The 16,256-nt window shown below is 41.3% G+C and overlaps 1 long non-coding RNA gene across 1 annotated transcript in view; it reads left to right on the forward strand.

The window, feature by feature from the left end:
* Nucleotides 1–8,659: 8,659 nt before the first annotated feature.
* LOC125107270 (uncharacterized) overlaps nucleotides 8,660–16,256 on the forward strand; it is a 111,500-nt gene continuing 103,903 nt past the window's right edge. Inside the window, exons 1-2 of the long non-coding RNA XR_007129498.1 lie at nucleotides 8,660–8,768; nucleotides 11,074–11,231. This is a non-coding gene — a long non-coding RNA (uncharacterized LOC125107270). The remainder of the gene's footprint in view (nucleotides 8,769–11,073; nucleotides 11,232–16,256) is intronic.

Below are 16,256 nucleotides of genomic sequence, written 5' to 3' on the forward strand. Positions count from 1 at the left end.
TTGGGTTTTCAGAGGTTTGTGGAGTTGGTGTTTCTTGTTTACGGAGAAGGACATGGACACTTGTTCCATGCCCTCAAAGGACATGGACACTTCATGTTTTGCCCATTAGGCCCTTTTCTGTTGTAAGCCAGCTCAACTGTGTTTAGATTTTTTTTTTTTAAAGGAAGGTGTAGGGGCCAGAGTGCTCTGAAAAGTCTGGCAAACATGGACAGTACTGTATTCACAGATCAAATGATGCCATTTGGCTGGATTTTTCTTAATCTTCCACTTGCTTTTAGTTCCAAAGTTTTCAGTCTCTCTGCCTACAGGTCTCTGTATGCTCTAGGCCAATGCTTTTGTGATGGCAAAGATGGTTAGAGCAGCTCATTCCACACTCAAGTCTTCCAGGGAAGAAAATGAGGTCTTCTTCCTGTTTGAGCATTCCCAGCAAAAATCTTCTGGCATTTCTTTGGCTTACCCTCATCACACGTGGATCTTTGAACCTGTCACTGAAGTCACAGAGTGGAGAGGTGCTGACTGGCGTAGGCCTGGGCCACGTGACCCATTTTAGGAGGGTCAAGTGCATTTAATTAAGCAGCTACAACGTTCTCAAACAAAAATTGGGAGTTGTTACTAGCAAGGATGGGAAATGTTGGGTGGCAAAGAGCAAACGTCACCCCACAGGTCGACACTGGGTTTTCTTTGTAATTAAATTCTTCTGATGGAATGCAGTGGAATTAAGGTCAGCTGTTTAGAGCTTTGCTGCTAATCGCATAGTGAAACATTATCACTCTTTTACGTGTAACAAGATTTGTAAGAGCCTGCAAATCGGAGATCAAATTGAACTCTAAACTGAATTCATCATCAAACTGTAATCATCAGGAACTCATGGCATCTTCAGTGACAACATGGTGAACTTGAAGGCTTTGGGCAATAACATCAGAGGGGAGATATTACAGGTAATACCTAGATCGTCTTTTTAGTCCAGAACTGATCAAAGCTCTCTCATCTGAATATGGTGTTAAGTATTATTTTACTTTTCTTTTCTTTTTTTTTTTTTAAGATTATTTATTTATTTATTTGACAGAGAGAGATCACAAGTAGACAGAGAGGCAGGCAGAGAGAGAGAGAGAGAGAGAGGGAAGCAGGCTCCCTGCTGAGCAGAGAGCCCGACGCGGGACTCGATCCCAGGACCCTGAGATCATGACCTGAGCCGATGGCAGCGGCTTAACCCACTGAGCCACCCAGGCGCCCCTTATTTTACTTTTCCATGCAGAAACAGTTTTTCATGATGGCTAAGACTGTAGACTCTGGAACCCAATTGCCTTGGTTTGAATCTCTTTCTCCCACTTACTTGGATGAATTACTTAAATTCCTTGTGCCTCAGTTCCCTGTGTGTAAAAAAAGTATAATGATTGAGAAGAACATGAGTCAATACATAGAAAGTACTCAGAATGGGTCCTGACACACATAATAAATGTGCTTTAAATGTTAGCTACATGGTTGTTAGTCCAGAGGGTTGTGCTAACTGAAATTCCCCATAGTGAAGTAAAAATTTTTATAGCATGGGTTTAACATTTCTGTGCCTTTAACTAATATTGCTGTTGCCATGTGTACATTATTTTGGATAATACCATTTGTTTTACTGTCAGGTTAAAGTTAAAAAAAATAAGCTAACTGTAATTTTTTTCAAAAAACATTTATTTTGACACTAGAGATTCCAGTCAGCCTTACAAACTTAGAAAGTGGAAATCCTTCCTGAACTGATGGAAAATGAATCCAATTTCAAATCCCAAAACAATCTCCTGTTTTTGTTGCTATTCCTCCCATAAAAGACAAAACCCGATGCTTTTACAGTGTATATAAAACAAATTTCAAAATCCATACATAGCACAGTGTTTAACACCTACCCCTATCCCTGGTCATGAATATCACAAATTTTCTTTAAATTTCCCAAACATGAGATAAATGTCAGACCATTCTATAAATTGACTTTATGAAGCATTTCTGAGCCAAGCTTTCTGACATTCACACCAATGTTTCCATAGTAACTAATGTGTTCAGAAGGGGGAAAAGCAGAAGGAGATGAAGAACAAAGGAGATGATCCAAATAAAAGAGATGCATAAGTAAGGGAGAGTAGAAGGTTCTATAAACTTTGAACCATTGCAGGTTCAAGCAGGAGACAAGCATTCTTGTTCACACAGTCACCTTCCCCTGCTGGTTGACTGATTTCGGGGTCCTCACTGGCAAAATTCCCAAAGCTTGACCAGTTAACACCCAGTTACACTTGGACAACGACTCATTAATGCCAATTTGGACTACTCCTACCCCCTTTTATTTTAATCTTAATGTTTTCTCTATTTGGAGGTCCCTTCGTAACCATAGTAACAGTCAAGTAATTTGTGCCTGTCGCAGAACTGTCAAAAAAAAATAGTATCAAGTCGATTTAACGAGTAGTTAGAAACAGGGTAGGGTGAGCATAGGTGTTAGTGATCATCACAGTTTGCAAAAACGGAAGGGAAGAATGCTGAACGCTACTAAAATATAGGTTCCGTTTTCATGTCTTATTAAATGTGCCCTATCCATTTCATTTAAAAGCAGACTGTAACAGATTGTTCCCTTGTGATGTGGAGAGTATAGTATCTTTTTCTTACTAAACTTCAAGAAACTTACTTCTGTGAAAATGTGCTTCATCCCAAGTTGTTTGTAGGCTAGATCAGGTAAATGTCCAGAGAGGAGTCATTTTTTATTTTTTTCTGTCGTTTGGAGAGAGAATAGGCAGAAAGTATACAGGCTCAGTGAAATAGGTACGTGCGGTGAGCAAAATAATGGCCCCTCAAAATTGCTACATCTCAAGTCCCCCAAATCTGTGACTATGTTATTACCTGGCAAAAGGGATTTTGCAAGTGTGATTAAATGAAGGTTCACAAGACAGGAAGAGTGTCTTGGATTATCCAGGTGGGACCAGTATAATCACAAGAGTCATTAGAAGAGGGAGGCGGAATGACAGTGTGAGGAGGAGATGGGATTGGTGGAAGCAGAGGTCGGAGTGATGAGGACCCAGGAGTCAAACAATGTAGGCGGCCTTTAAAGGCTGGCAAAGAAGAAGAAAGGGATTCTTCCCCAGAGCTCACAGAAGCAATGCTGTCCTGCTGACACCATGACTTTAGCCCCGTGAATCTGATTTCAGACTTCTGATCTCTGGGACTATGAAAGAGAAAATGTATATTGTTTTAAGCCACTAAGTTTATGTAATTTATTACAGCAGCCATAGGAAAATAATACAGGACCGTTGGCAGTCTCTGGTCCACCAGCTCCTCCAGATGTTTACCTTTATGTGGCAGGAGTAAGTGGAGCCATCAATGACCATTGGCTGAGCATCTGAGTGTACCTAAGAGAGGGCCCCATGATGGGTCTCTCTCTGGGTGATAGCCATTAGGAAGGTGTTAGTCATCACAAGGCCAGCTGCTGGAGTGAAGCCTTGGCCTGAACACATGGGGAGGCCAAGTGCTCGCAGGTTCTGGGTGAAAATTCTGAGGAAAGAGAACACTTGAACTCACAATCTCTCTGTGACAGTGCACCTGTTTGCTGCGTGAGTTACCTTGTCTTTCAGCTAGATTGTAGATGTCGCAAGGTTAAACACCACGAATTACGGATGCCTGCAAATCCCATGGCTCCCAGCAGCCGCCAGATGCTTTGGGGAATAGCAATCCCTCTTTCTCTGAACTGCTTCTCAGGTAGTTTTATGTTTTTCCCATTGTTTTCTCTTCCTGTGCTGATGCTGTGTGAAGCACGTGATGTATATTATCTCACCCAATGCTTACCACCAAGAAGGAAATCTTAGGACTTTCATTTTATAGATGCAGAAATGGAGATTCAGTAAACTGGACTTGGAAGTTACAAAGGGAGCAGGTGGCAGAGCTGAGCTCAGAACCCAGGTATGCCTTCCTGACCCTTCTACTTCTAGTTGTTGCCTTGCTGCCAGGTCAGAGGCACCATGAGGTGCATGTCTGTGGCCTTTCTTGCCTATGGCCCTAAGTAAATGCCCTTGACCCTCTGAGCTCCAACATTGGCTCTTAATTCTCCTCATGCATAGGGGTGGAAGAGTGGAAGGGAAAGGTTGGAGAGGGGTGAGGGCTTGAGGCAGGATAGAAGGAGGGGTCCCTTGGGCCCTGGACATACCCCTGGCCTTTAGTCAGTTGTGATGTTAGGTAGGAATTCAATGTCTGTAAATTAGCACATTTCTATAACATTATGTTTTCTTTGTTTATTTTCCTCTAGTTTCTTCTGTGGTAGGCAGAATTCTAAGATGACCCACAAGATTTCTACCCCCAGGTATACATGTTCTGTTGCTATTAACTAAGTAGTGTTTCTGTCCTCCCCAAACTCACATGTTGAAACCCTAATCTTTAGTATGATGATATTAGGAGGTGGAATCTTTGGGAGATAATTAAGTCATGAGGATGGACCCCCTCATGATGGGGTTGGAACCCTTATAGGAAGAGACATGAGAGAGACAGTCTTTCTCTCTCTGCCATGTGAGGATACAACAAAAAAGGCATCTATCTACAAACCAGAAAAAGGACTCTCACTAGGAACTGAATCAGCTAGCACCTTGATCTTGGTCTTCCTAACCTCCTAAACTGTGAGAAATAAATGTGTTTTTATTTTATTTATTTCAAAGTCACCCGGCCTATGGTATTTGTTACAGTAGCTCAAATGAAGACACCTGTATAATTTCCTTCCCTGTGAATATGATCAGATATTATTCCCATTATTAGGTTCCTAATCATTGGAATTTGAGTTACTCACAAAGGAACTCACAAAGGAAATTATTAGGGCGGGTCTGATCTAATCAGGTGAGTTTTAAAAGAGTGAAAGGTCATATGAGAGGGTCTATGGAGGACACATTGGTGAGGACCAGGGTGGCCTTTAGGCAATGACAGTGGTCCTTGGCTAATAGCTAGCAAGACAGTGGAGTGGGTATCTCAGTGATACAACCACAAGGAAAGAATTCTGCCAATAACACAAGGAAGAATAGGATTGGATATTTCCCTAGTGGGGCCTCCAGGAGAGGATGTAACTGGCCAATTCATTTTATTTTATTTTATTAATTTTATTTTATTTATTAGTTTATTTATTTTCAATATAGTGATTCAATAATTCTATACATTACTCAGTGCTCATCATGATAAGTGTCCTCTTAATCCCCTTCATGTATTTCAGCCATCCCACCCAACGCACCTCTGGTAACTACCAGTTTGTTCTCTATATTTAAGAGTCTTTTCTGGTCTTTTTTCCCTTTTGTTTCATTTCTTAAATTCCACATATAAATGAAATCATATGGTATTTGTCTTTTTCTGACTTACTTCACTTAGTATTATACTCTCTAGATCTATCCATGTTGTTGCAAATGGCAAGATTTCATTCCTTTTTTTGCCTGAGTAATATTCCTTTGTATTTATATACCATATTTTTGTCTGCCTTCATAATTTGGCTACTGTAAATAATGTTGCAATGAACATAGTAATAAACATTATAGATAAACATTATCTTTTCGAATTTAGTATTTTCATTTTCTTTGGGTAAATACCCAGTAATGGAATTATTGGGTCATATAGTCATTCTCTTTTTAATATTTTAAGGAAACTCTATACTGTTTTCCAGAAAGGCTGTATCAGTTTGCATTCCCACCAACAGTGCACCAGGGTTCCTCTTTCTCCACATCCTTGCCAACACCTGTTGTTTCCCGAGTTTTTGATTTTAGCCATTCGGAGAGGTGTGAGATAATATCTCATTGTGGTTTTGATTTACATTTCCATGTTGATGAGTAATATTGTACATTGTTTCATGTGTCTGTTGGCTATCTTGATGTCTTCTTTGGAGAGATGTCTGTTAATATCTTCTGCTCATTTTTAATTAAATTATTTGGGTTTTTTTTTAATATGAAGTTATACAAGTTCTTTATATATTTTGGATCCTAACCCTTTATCAGATATGTTATTTGCAAATAGCTTTCCCATTCTATAGGTTGTCTTTTAGTTTTGTCAGTTTTCCTTAGCTGTGCAGAGCTTTTAATTTTGAGGTAGTCCCAAACATTTATTTTTGTTTTTGTTTCCTTTGCTTCAGGAGACATAGCTAGAAAAATGATGGTTGATGTCAGAAAGGTTAGTGCCTGTGTTCTTTTCTAGGATTTTTATGGTTTCAGGCCTCACATTTAGTTCTTTAATCCATTTTGAGTTTACTTTTATGTATGGTGTAAGAGAGTGGTCCAGTTTCATTCTTTTGCATGTTGCTGTCGGTTTTCCCAACACCATTTGTTGAAAAGACTGTCTTTTTCCCATTGCATATTATCACCCCCTTTGTTGACAATTAATCGATTATACAATAATGGGTTTATTTATGGTGTTTCTATTCTTTTCCGTTGATCTATGTGTCTAATTTTTTAAAAATATTTTATTTATTTATTTGACAGACAGAGAGCACAAGTAGGCAGAGCAGCAGGCAGAGAGAGAGGGGGAAGCAGGTTCCCCGCTGAGCTGAGAGCCCGATGTGGGGCTCGATCCCAGGACCCTGGAATCACGACCCGAGTCGAAGGCAGAGGCTTAACCCACTGAGCCACCCAGGTGCCCCTATGTGTCTATTTTTGCACCAGGACTATACTGTTTTGATTATGACAGCTTTGTAGTATATCTTAAAATCAAGGATTGTGGTATCTCCAGTTTCGTCCTTCTTTTTCAAGATTGTTTTGGCTATTTGGGGTCTTTTGTGATTCTGTACATATTTTAGGATTATTTGTTCTAGTTCTTTGAGAAACGATATTGGTATTTTGATAGAAATTGCATTAAATCTGTAGATCGCTTTTGATAGTATGGACATTTTAACAATATTTGTTCTTCCAATCCATAAGCATGGAATATCTTTCAATTTCTTTATGTCATCTTCAGTTTCTTTCAACAATGTTTTATAATTTTCAGAGTATAGGTCTTTTGTCTCCTTGGTTAAGTTTATTCTGAGGTATTTTATTATTTTGGTGAAATTGTAAATGGGATTGCTTTCTTAATTCCTCTTTCTGCTACTTCATTATTAGTATATAGAAATGAAACAGATTTCTGTAAATTGATTTTGTATCTTATAATCTTACTGAATTCATTCTTCAGTTCTAGTAGTTTTTTGGTAGTGTCTTTAGAGTTTTCTATATATACCATCATGTCATCTACAAATAGCAAGTTTTAGTTCTTCCTTACCAATCTGATGCCTTTTATTTCTTTTTCTTTGACTGTGTGTTAGCCAATACCTTTAGTTCAGCCACACAAGACCTTGAAAAGAGAATCCTGTACCCAGATGCCTGATCCACAGAAACTATGAGATAATAAATGAGTGTTGTTTTTGGCTGCTAAGTGTATGGTAATTTGTTATGCAGCAGTGGAAGACTAATACATCTTCCTGAAATTTATTTTAAGAAAAAATCATTTTCAGTGGCTTTAGGAGGAAAAAGACCCCTCCTCTGTTTGGATGCTGTTTGAGGAGTTAAAACCTTAAAACACCTTTAAAAAAAGTTGGGAAGAGCATTCTCATTTGTCGAGGATTTGTTTTTACAATGATGTGATTCCCTTTGGTGATGTAAGTTCTCATCTCTGATCAGTTCCTTTGAGGGGAAACTCAGTGAGAAAGTTTTTGAGGGCCCTGAAACCACTGGGAACACTTAAGTACACCTACAAAAAGGGTAGGAGATAGCTAACAACCCAAATGCCATTGGAAGCTCTTAATGAGGAGAGTATGAGCTGGAGGAAGATCTCTGTGCAGGCTCACCTCTCTTTTAATGGAAGAGACTAATTTTTTTTCCTTGGGAAAGTGGTCAGTCCTTCAAAGACAGAGGCTCTCTACAGGAAGATGTTACTCTGAATTTTCCACACCAGCCCCAGCAATATTTGCCTCATGAGTGGCAGGGCTTTGTGCCTTCCATTCCTTCTACCCTCCTCCAGGGATCCAGGGCACAGTTCATTGAATCACTTTATTCCTTCATCAAACTCTCATCCAGCTATTAATGTGAGGAAGTTGATGTCCTGCCCTGGAGCCACTGAGGAATGAACCAACTCTCTTTTCTGTAGGGGGAGGATGAAGTTGATGTAGACAGAGGCACCAAATAATATTAAGCACCAAACAGCCTTTCAAGAAGGCTGAGCACGTGCTAGGAGCTGTGCTGAAATGTCCGCAAGCACAATCTCATTCCTGCTACCCCAGGTTAATCCCTTTTGAATGTTCACTCTAGGAGCCTGGGTCCAATTTGATTCTTAGGTATCCCTAGTGCGCCTGCCTCGCTTGGAAAATGGCAGGGACCTCATGGCATATTTATTGTGAATGAATGAATGAATGAATGTCTATATGGTCATAACTGACAACCATGGCATAGATTATTGGTGTTATCACCGTTTTCTTAGGTGAGAGTCTGAGGTTCAGATAAGTTAAGAAACTCGTCCCTTATGCCATCCCTTACTCATTAGCCCACACCGCCATCTCCCTGGATCCACGGGGCACCTCTGTATTGGAACAGGCAAGCCGCTAGCCTGGCCTAGGCCTCCGACGGGGGGACTGGCCGCGGGCGCCCTCTGTCGGCGCTCTGGTGGCGCTGCGGCCCACGGGCGGTCGCGCAGGTGCGCGGAGGGCGGGAGGCAGGAAGCCGCGCGCAAGGTGCGTGCGCCGGCGTCTGACTACCCGCCGTCTTCACGTGTTAGCTTCATGTTTGGGGTAGACGAGAGCGCGCTCTCAGTGGGACCTGGATATCACCGTGAGTTTCGGGGCATCGTCTTGGGCCCCTTTAAGGAATCAGGCCTGGGGGTGGGGGTGCAGTTTGAAGAGAAGGGGCTGGCCAAGGGGCAGGAGAACTTGAAGAGTTAGGAATTGCGCGAGTAGGACGGAACCACAAGCAGTGGGACGCCGGCAAGGGCGAGGTTCTAGTAACCCTGAGGGGTCTTTGACTTCCCTCTGGCGAGGAGGGAGGAAGTGGGGTTTGAGAGTGAAGCTGTCTTTGGAGAGAGGTCCCGAACCCGAGATGCAGGGGTGGCCCGAAGTCACTGGAAGCCTGGAAGACCACCTCTGCTTCCTTTTCCCGAACCTTCTGTTCCATTTCCGCCGGGCCGCACAGGCCACGTGCCCAGCGCGCACCGAGGGACCAGCTTGCTGAAGAGAATCCCATCCCACTGATACTTGGGTGTATTCTGCGCTCCTACAGATAGTAATTAAACTCTCTCCCCCTGAACCAGCCTTACTTAGTTGCTCTCAGGTTTCTCCCCCACCTCTTTTCAAATAGACACAACATTCACCCACAACCAAGGCCAATTTTACAACGAAGACGATGTCTTCATTTCCTCTTCAGAGGTGGTGGCTTTGTTTTTTATCTGTCCCCAGTTACTTTATTTATTTATTTATTGCCTGTTGAAATTCCAAACACACAAAGCCAACTGTATTAATTTCTATTTCTAAAACTCCTGCAGGCAATTCTTATTTCTTCTCCCGCGGGAACAGTATAGTCCCTAGAAGGGGAGCTATAGCTCCATTTATTCAGAATGAGCTATAAAAAGGTCAAAGGAAAAGTAAAGGAGAGGTGGTGAGTTATTCTGAGATAGGATATGCATTTTGCTAGTCAAGATGATTTGGTTCGCTCCCAGACTGTTTAAAAATTCGGTTTGAGGGGCGCCTGGGTGGCTCGGTGGGTTAGGCCGCTGCCTTCGGCTCAGGTCATGATCTCAGGGTCCTGGGATCGAGCCCCGCATCGGGCTCTCTGCTCGACAGGGAGCCTGCTTCCTCCTCTCTCTCTACCTGCCTCTCTGCCTGCTTGTGATCTCTCTCTGTCAAATAAATAAATAAAAATCTTAAAAAAAAAAAAAAAGAAAAAATTCGGTTTGAGGGGCGTAGGGCATCCGCTTTTAGCCAGTTCACCAAAAGACGCTTGAGGATATTTGATTTGGAACTGCTGTTCTTTCTTCTCATAATATTGAGTGTGTTCCTGATCATTGTATTCTATATATTGAACACAAGCTTTTAATCCCTCCTACCAAAATGTTTTGCGCCCATTTGAACATTTCTAAATTGAAATTCTAAATTATCATTCATTGAAACCTGGTTTGACACAAAGAAAGGAACACGGATGAAACCTCCTAAGCCTTCTTTGCATTTCCAAGTGCATGTTCAGTTCCTTAGGAAAGTCATTGTTACTGGTTTAGGGAAGATTTATTCAATTCCCAAGCGTCACCTCCAGAGGGCACAGCTGTCTCAAAAAAAATTTTTTTTCTTTCTTTTTTTAAAGTTCCTTCTCTAATGCCAAGTAAGGGAACCTTTAGTCTGTAATTGTGATTCATGGAACCCAAATGTGAAATATTTTTACCTAATATGCTTTCATGTTCATTTAGATGTTATGGTATTTTATTTTCAGCAATTATTTAACCTTTATAAAATAGGTGTTTATAAAGTGAAGAATTAAAACTAATATTAATTTGCCCCCTTACTTAAAAGTCTGTCTTAATTCTTTCCAGTTTTAAGCAAGGACTTCAGATGATTCAGACACGTACACATTTAATTTTTAAAAATGCATTTAAAAGTTTGTCACAGCCTAAGTTTGTATTCCCAAGAGATTGCACTCAGTGTCCCAAGTCTCCTTTTAAAAAGGTGTGAAATGTCTGTATCTTTCATATAATATCATTTTGGATTTAGTGCCCAGTGTATTCTTGGAGATTCTGCTATTATGTTCAGAGTAAATGCTTTGGAAGCTTTTTACTTCTGAAGCTACAACAAAACATCTAGGGGATTTATTTGCAGCATCAAAATTTATGGTGACTTTTTATTTAAAAATGCTTTTATTCATCTTCAGAGGAGGGGAAGTTGACATGAATTTTCTCAGAAAAGAAGAGGGTTATATTCTTCTAGACTGTACATTAAGTGATTCACTCTCTCCCTCCTTTGTCTCAGCCATCTCTGCTGTGTGTAGTGTGAAACTGAATCCTGTAAAGCGAAAATCTAGGAGGGTGAACTAACAGTTCATGCAAATGATTGCCACACAGTAATCCCTGACTTATCCTCGGTTTTGCTTTCTGCAGTTTCAGCTCCCCGGATCAACTTGTTCGAAAGCAGGTGATCCCCCTGATGAACTGTCAGAAGGTCAACGATAGCCTCACGCTACGTCACAGTGCCTATGTCATTCCCCTCCATCTCATCATGTAGGTATTTTACCGTCTCACTTCATCACAAGAAGAGGGTGAGTACAGGACAATAAAGTATTTTGTTCGTATGAGAGAGGTACCACGTCCACATAACTTTTATTACAGTATATTGTGATATTGTTTTATTTGATTGGTAGTTACTGTTGTTAATCTCTTACTGTGCCTAATTTACAAGTTTGATTATGTAAGTATGGGTAGGAGAAAACATGGTCTGTATAGGGTTTGGTATCACCTGCACTTTCAGGCATCCACTGGGGGACTTGCAATGTTTTCCCTGCAGATAAGGGGGGCACTACTGTATGTTTCTTTCCTATGTTTTCTTTCAAGCTTTCACTTGCTGCTCACTTTTGGATTATGTTTTTTTTCCCTGTTTTTTTTTTTTTTCCTTGTTAACATTACACAGAAATAAACTGGCAACAGGGTGTGAAAGGGACTGTTTGTAAGTATTTAAAACTGCTTGACATCTGTTTATGTGAACACGCTTTTTAGGTTTTTGGAAGCTTATCTCCATATTGGCATGGAATATTTTGGAAACTAATACTGGATAGGTGTCGAAAGTATTTAACTTTCATGTTTGCTTTGTATAAACTGGGAAAGACCTAGAGCAGCCAGCAAAATGGAATGTATTCTCTAAGAAACCATGCTTAGCATTGGTATCAGCTGAACATGTAGAGGAGTCAAGAGAGGCCTTGATGAAATGTCCCTGAAGTCAGGTTAAGCCGTGGATGAGCCGTTCAAGGCTAATGTGTACAGCACAGAAGTATAATCAGCAAATCCATGAATTATCCCTCTTCTCTTTCAATTAAAACAGCTTAAGGTTAGTTTAAGGATTTATTCCTTGACCTTGTGTATTAGTTTTGTCTCTCCAGTGAAATGGTGGAAGATGGATGATGGGGAAGAACCACATCTAATAGTTTTTTTTTTTTTCTGTTCCATCATGGTAACTAGACCACAAAGGCCTTCCACAAATAGTTGTCAGTTAATGGTTGGCCCACAGAACTGTGGACCAGGATCCACTCTCAGGTTAGGGAATGCCAGACTTGAAAGTTTAGAGCTTTTGTGAAATCCAAAGTGCTCTTTCTCCTTTGGTCTCTAAAAGCTCATGGCACTCTCGGCATTTCCTTAGGTACATGGGTGTGCTCCTGTTGTCTGATAGGTGATTTGCAAGAAATTTATCATAAGCATTTGGGATTTTGGGTGCTGCCATTCTTATGAATTAGATAATAAATCTGAGGATAGAATGGTGGAAAGCATTCAAAGGAAGGTGCAGTTACGAAGAACATTTGAAATGGAAGGATCAGGAGACCATCTCAGCAGAACAGAGGTGACAATAATAAAAATACGCTGTCCTCATAACTGTTTGCCCCTTTTGTATATCCTAGAGCATCGCATATTCATCTCTAAATGTTAACTGTTCTATGTGAGATCCTGTACTAGTGAAGTTGAGTGACACCTAAGAGCCTTGAAAAGTAGTCCTCTCTTGTGAGCAGATGTGCTAAAGTGAGGCTGTCTGGCATGTACTTGTGCGGCCTGAACCTCAGAGGAAGGTTTTGATCAGTGACCTTTCATGGTCACCTGCCAATGAAAATGCTGTGGGGTTCTGCATTGGGATTTCACTACATTCATTTTGTTAGGATCAACGACAGTTTTGTAAGTGCTGAAGCATCATAAGGAAATGAGAGTGGAAGACAGAGTTAGGGACCTCACTCAGGGACCCATTTCTAGTCCTGTTAGCCTGGAGACATGTGTTAGTCACACAAGCAGTTCAGATTTTCTCTCCCTCACGAAGTTGAGTCCGGTTTGAAATATTTATCATTCTAATCCAATTAGAAATGCATTCAAAGGGCTAATGCTATTTGGAAGAATTTAGAAGTAAATCCCTTAGTGAAATAAATGGACCCTCGGTAAAGTGACTCATAACCTAATTTTGAAAGTATGGATGTTCTTCTGTTGGCTTTGCTTGAAGTCTGGCAGAACTTTCAGGAGAATTCTAGGTGCAGTTGCAAAACCCTCTTCTTACTGTGTGACTTAGTTCAGGCTCTGTATTAAAATTTTTCTTCTCCCAGCTACCACCATGGTCTTCAGAAATCAGGCATTTATTAAAAACAAAAGGAAACAGGGGCGCCTGGGTGGCTCAGTGGGTTAAAGCCTCTGCCTTCGGCTCAGGTCATGATCCCAGGGTCCTGGGATCAAGCCCCACATTGGGCTCTCTGCTCAGCAGGGAGTCTGCTTCCCCCTCTCTCTCTGCCTGCCTCTCTGCCTACTTGTGATCTCTGTCAAATAAATAAAATCTTAAAAAAACAAACAAACAAAAGGAAACAAAAGGTCATTGATCAAAATAGTCCCAATTTTCCGCTTCTCGACCAGGCATCCCCCGGTTAACTGTACATGCACGTAGAGGATGATTCGTCAGAGGTGGTGTCGCAGGTAGAGCAAGCTACCTTACTGATGCTCGGTACACATTCAGGCGGGAGGACTATCTCTGTCCCTTGGTTATGTTCGGGGACTTTCAGTCCACTGGAGTCACGGGCTGAATCCCTGTAGTCAGAGCCTAAAAGCCAGGACAGTACTGTGGCACCATATAAGTGGCCTCCTGGAGGCACTCGAAGGACACTTGCTCTACACAGAAGGGTCACACGTTGGGCAGGCAGAAAAGACAGAGGGTACTCTCACCACAAGTCACACTGTGCCTTTTCCAGATCTGTAGCATCCCATTTGCTGTGATGCGGACGGGCTGCTTCCATTTATCTTCCGTCTCAGGAAGTGGTTTGGGGCTGTTTGCACTCTGTGTTGTTGGTTAATTCCTGAGGTGACACTGCTTAAGTCCCAATGTTTGATGTTCCCCTGTCCCAGAAAGAATGATTTTTGGCTCTTTGATCCTCTAAGAAAAATCCAATTGTTTTCTCTCTTGCATTTCCTGCCACTGGCTTTTGTTCCCTGGTCGTTTTAGCAGATATTTTCTTTCCCAAGCCAGAGTTATGGCGAGGGGAGGTGTGTGAAGATATTGTAATAACATAAGTAAGAAGCTGGTGGAATTACAAAGATAACAGAGTGATTCTTAAGAGGTCAGAGCAAAAACTGGTTACGGTTATCAAGCTGGAGGACTGTTTTGCATGGTCCAGAGCTTTTTTAATGTCATGTCTGCAGCATTCCTTACTTTGAAAATCATCCTCTGCTCTCTGAGAAAACACAGGCAAAGGAATAAAATGCTCTGGACACGTTTCACTGAGTTCCATCCCCCGCCCCCCACCGGCACCCCAGTCCTCCTGGTGGTTTGCGACCTCTCCAGTTCTCTAATAATGTTACTTGGAGAATTAAAGACAACCTGAAAAAGCAAAACAATGGCAAGGAAGAAGGGCAGCGACAATAACAATGAACTAAATTCTCTAGACTGTTCACAGAATGGCAGCAAAGACAAAGAACTTTTTTCTTCTTTATAAAAGCTGCCCTTCCCTTTTTTTCGTCTTTCAGACCTTTTTCTTCCTGTTCTTGGCTTCCTCGCAGTGTTCAGCGTCTTATCATGAATGGCTATTTTAACTTCTCCTTCCTATTAATAAATAAGATGATGTTACTGTTGCTAATTTACTGTTTGGAAAGTAGGGGCTTTCACATGACATTCTTGGGAGTTTTTAGAATTTCAAGACTTTTCTTTTTCTTTTTTCACCCATTGAATCTGATTTTTCTTGTAGCCAAGTGTTTGGTCTATTCTTTAATGCTGGTTTTTTTTTTTTTTCTTTTCCCCAGTAAGGATAATTGTTCTACAAATATAGCTTAAAAAAAATCTCGTTTCTTAGTGAAAAACAGCTTCCCTGAAATGGAAGCCAACTGAAATGATACCAGAAGAGACTCCCAAAGTCTGACATCCCGGGAGGACAAGGGAGAAACGCTACTGCTCCCAAGTAATCAGTTGGGCCATTTCAGTGCTAAATGACAGGATCAAGAAGAAAAATTTTGAAATTGATTTTTAAGACTGTCTGAAAAAGGAGACTGAAATGAATATTAAGTGATTTCTTTGGGGCTGTCAGAAATAATAATGGAAGAAGAGACAAGCCCAGACTTGCTGCTGATGGTAGGATCAGGGAATTTAGAGTCAGTGCGGATTGGAGATGAAGTTCTGCACTCTAATTTTTAAAAAATGGTAATGAACGGAAGGGAAAGGGAGCAGCAAAGGAAGCTGGAGTGAGTAGGTATGAGCCGGATAGGGGAGAGGCAAAGACGTGTCATGGCATGGGAGAGTGTTAGGGAAGAGGCATAGTGAGGGGTGTGTATGCTCTGATTCTGTGAGGATTCGCTCCCCTTTCCTGGGAGAATGTACACCACCGGCTGTGCTCACAGTGGAGGTGCATTTGTCTGGACACATCCTTTCCCTCTCCTTCTCCTCTCCCCTCCAGCAGCCATATACATCGATCTATCAGTTGGCTGGTTGGAGTGGGGCCCTGGGCTTGCTGTTGAACAAGCCCATATGGCATGAGGATTGGATTCATGTCTTTGGTCTCATTAGCACCATGTTGGAACCACCAGAGTTAGCTGACTAATTAATACAGAGATGCAGTGGGTGTTTTCTGAGATTTGGAATCAGTTTCCCTTAAATTAGCCATGTCAATTACCATGAGTCTGTAGATACCAGGAATTGTAAAAAGATCTGGCAGGTTTTAAAAAAAGAGATAGGGAAATGTGGAGAATTTCAATAAAAATGATAAAGAATGCCCACTTGACTGGAATTGTGCTTTTCCAGGGCATGAATGTTCACTGGCACAGTATTGTGGGGGATTAGTTCAACATTCTGATGGACTACTTTTTCTATAGTCTGTTTTCAGAAATTTATGAAATTTTACTGTTTTTCCTTGTTCTTTGAATACATGGGCTAAAAAAATAATCTTGTTCAACTTTCTGGCTTGCCAGTGTTGGGAAATGGACTGTAAGCATTAATTCTCTTATCTTTTGGGATCAGTATCCCAACTTCCTTTTGGGAGACTTACCTACCTTCCCTTTGCCTTATGGGATCATACAGCAAGGGACCTGGTCTTTCCTAAGCCATCAGTTGGGCAGCTTTGTGAATC

This window comes from Lutra lutra, chromosome 8, assembly GCF_902655055.1.
Source record: "Lutra lutra chromosome 8, mLutLut1.2, whole genome shotgun sequence".
NCBI classification, from domain to species: domain Eukaryota; kingdom Metazoa; phylum Chordata; class Mammalia; order Carnivora; family Mustelidae; genus Lutra; species Lutra lutra.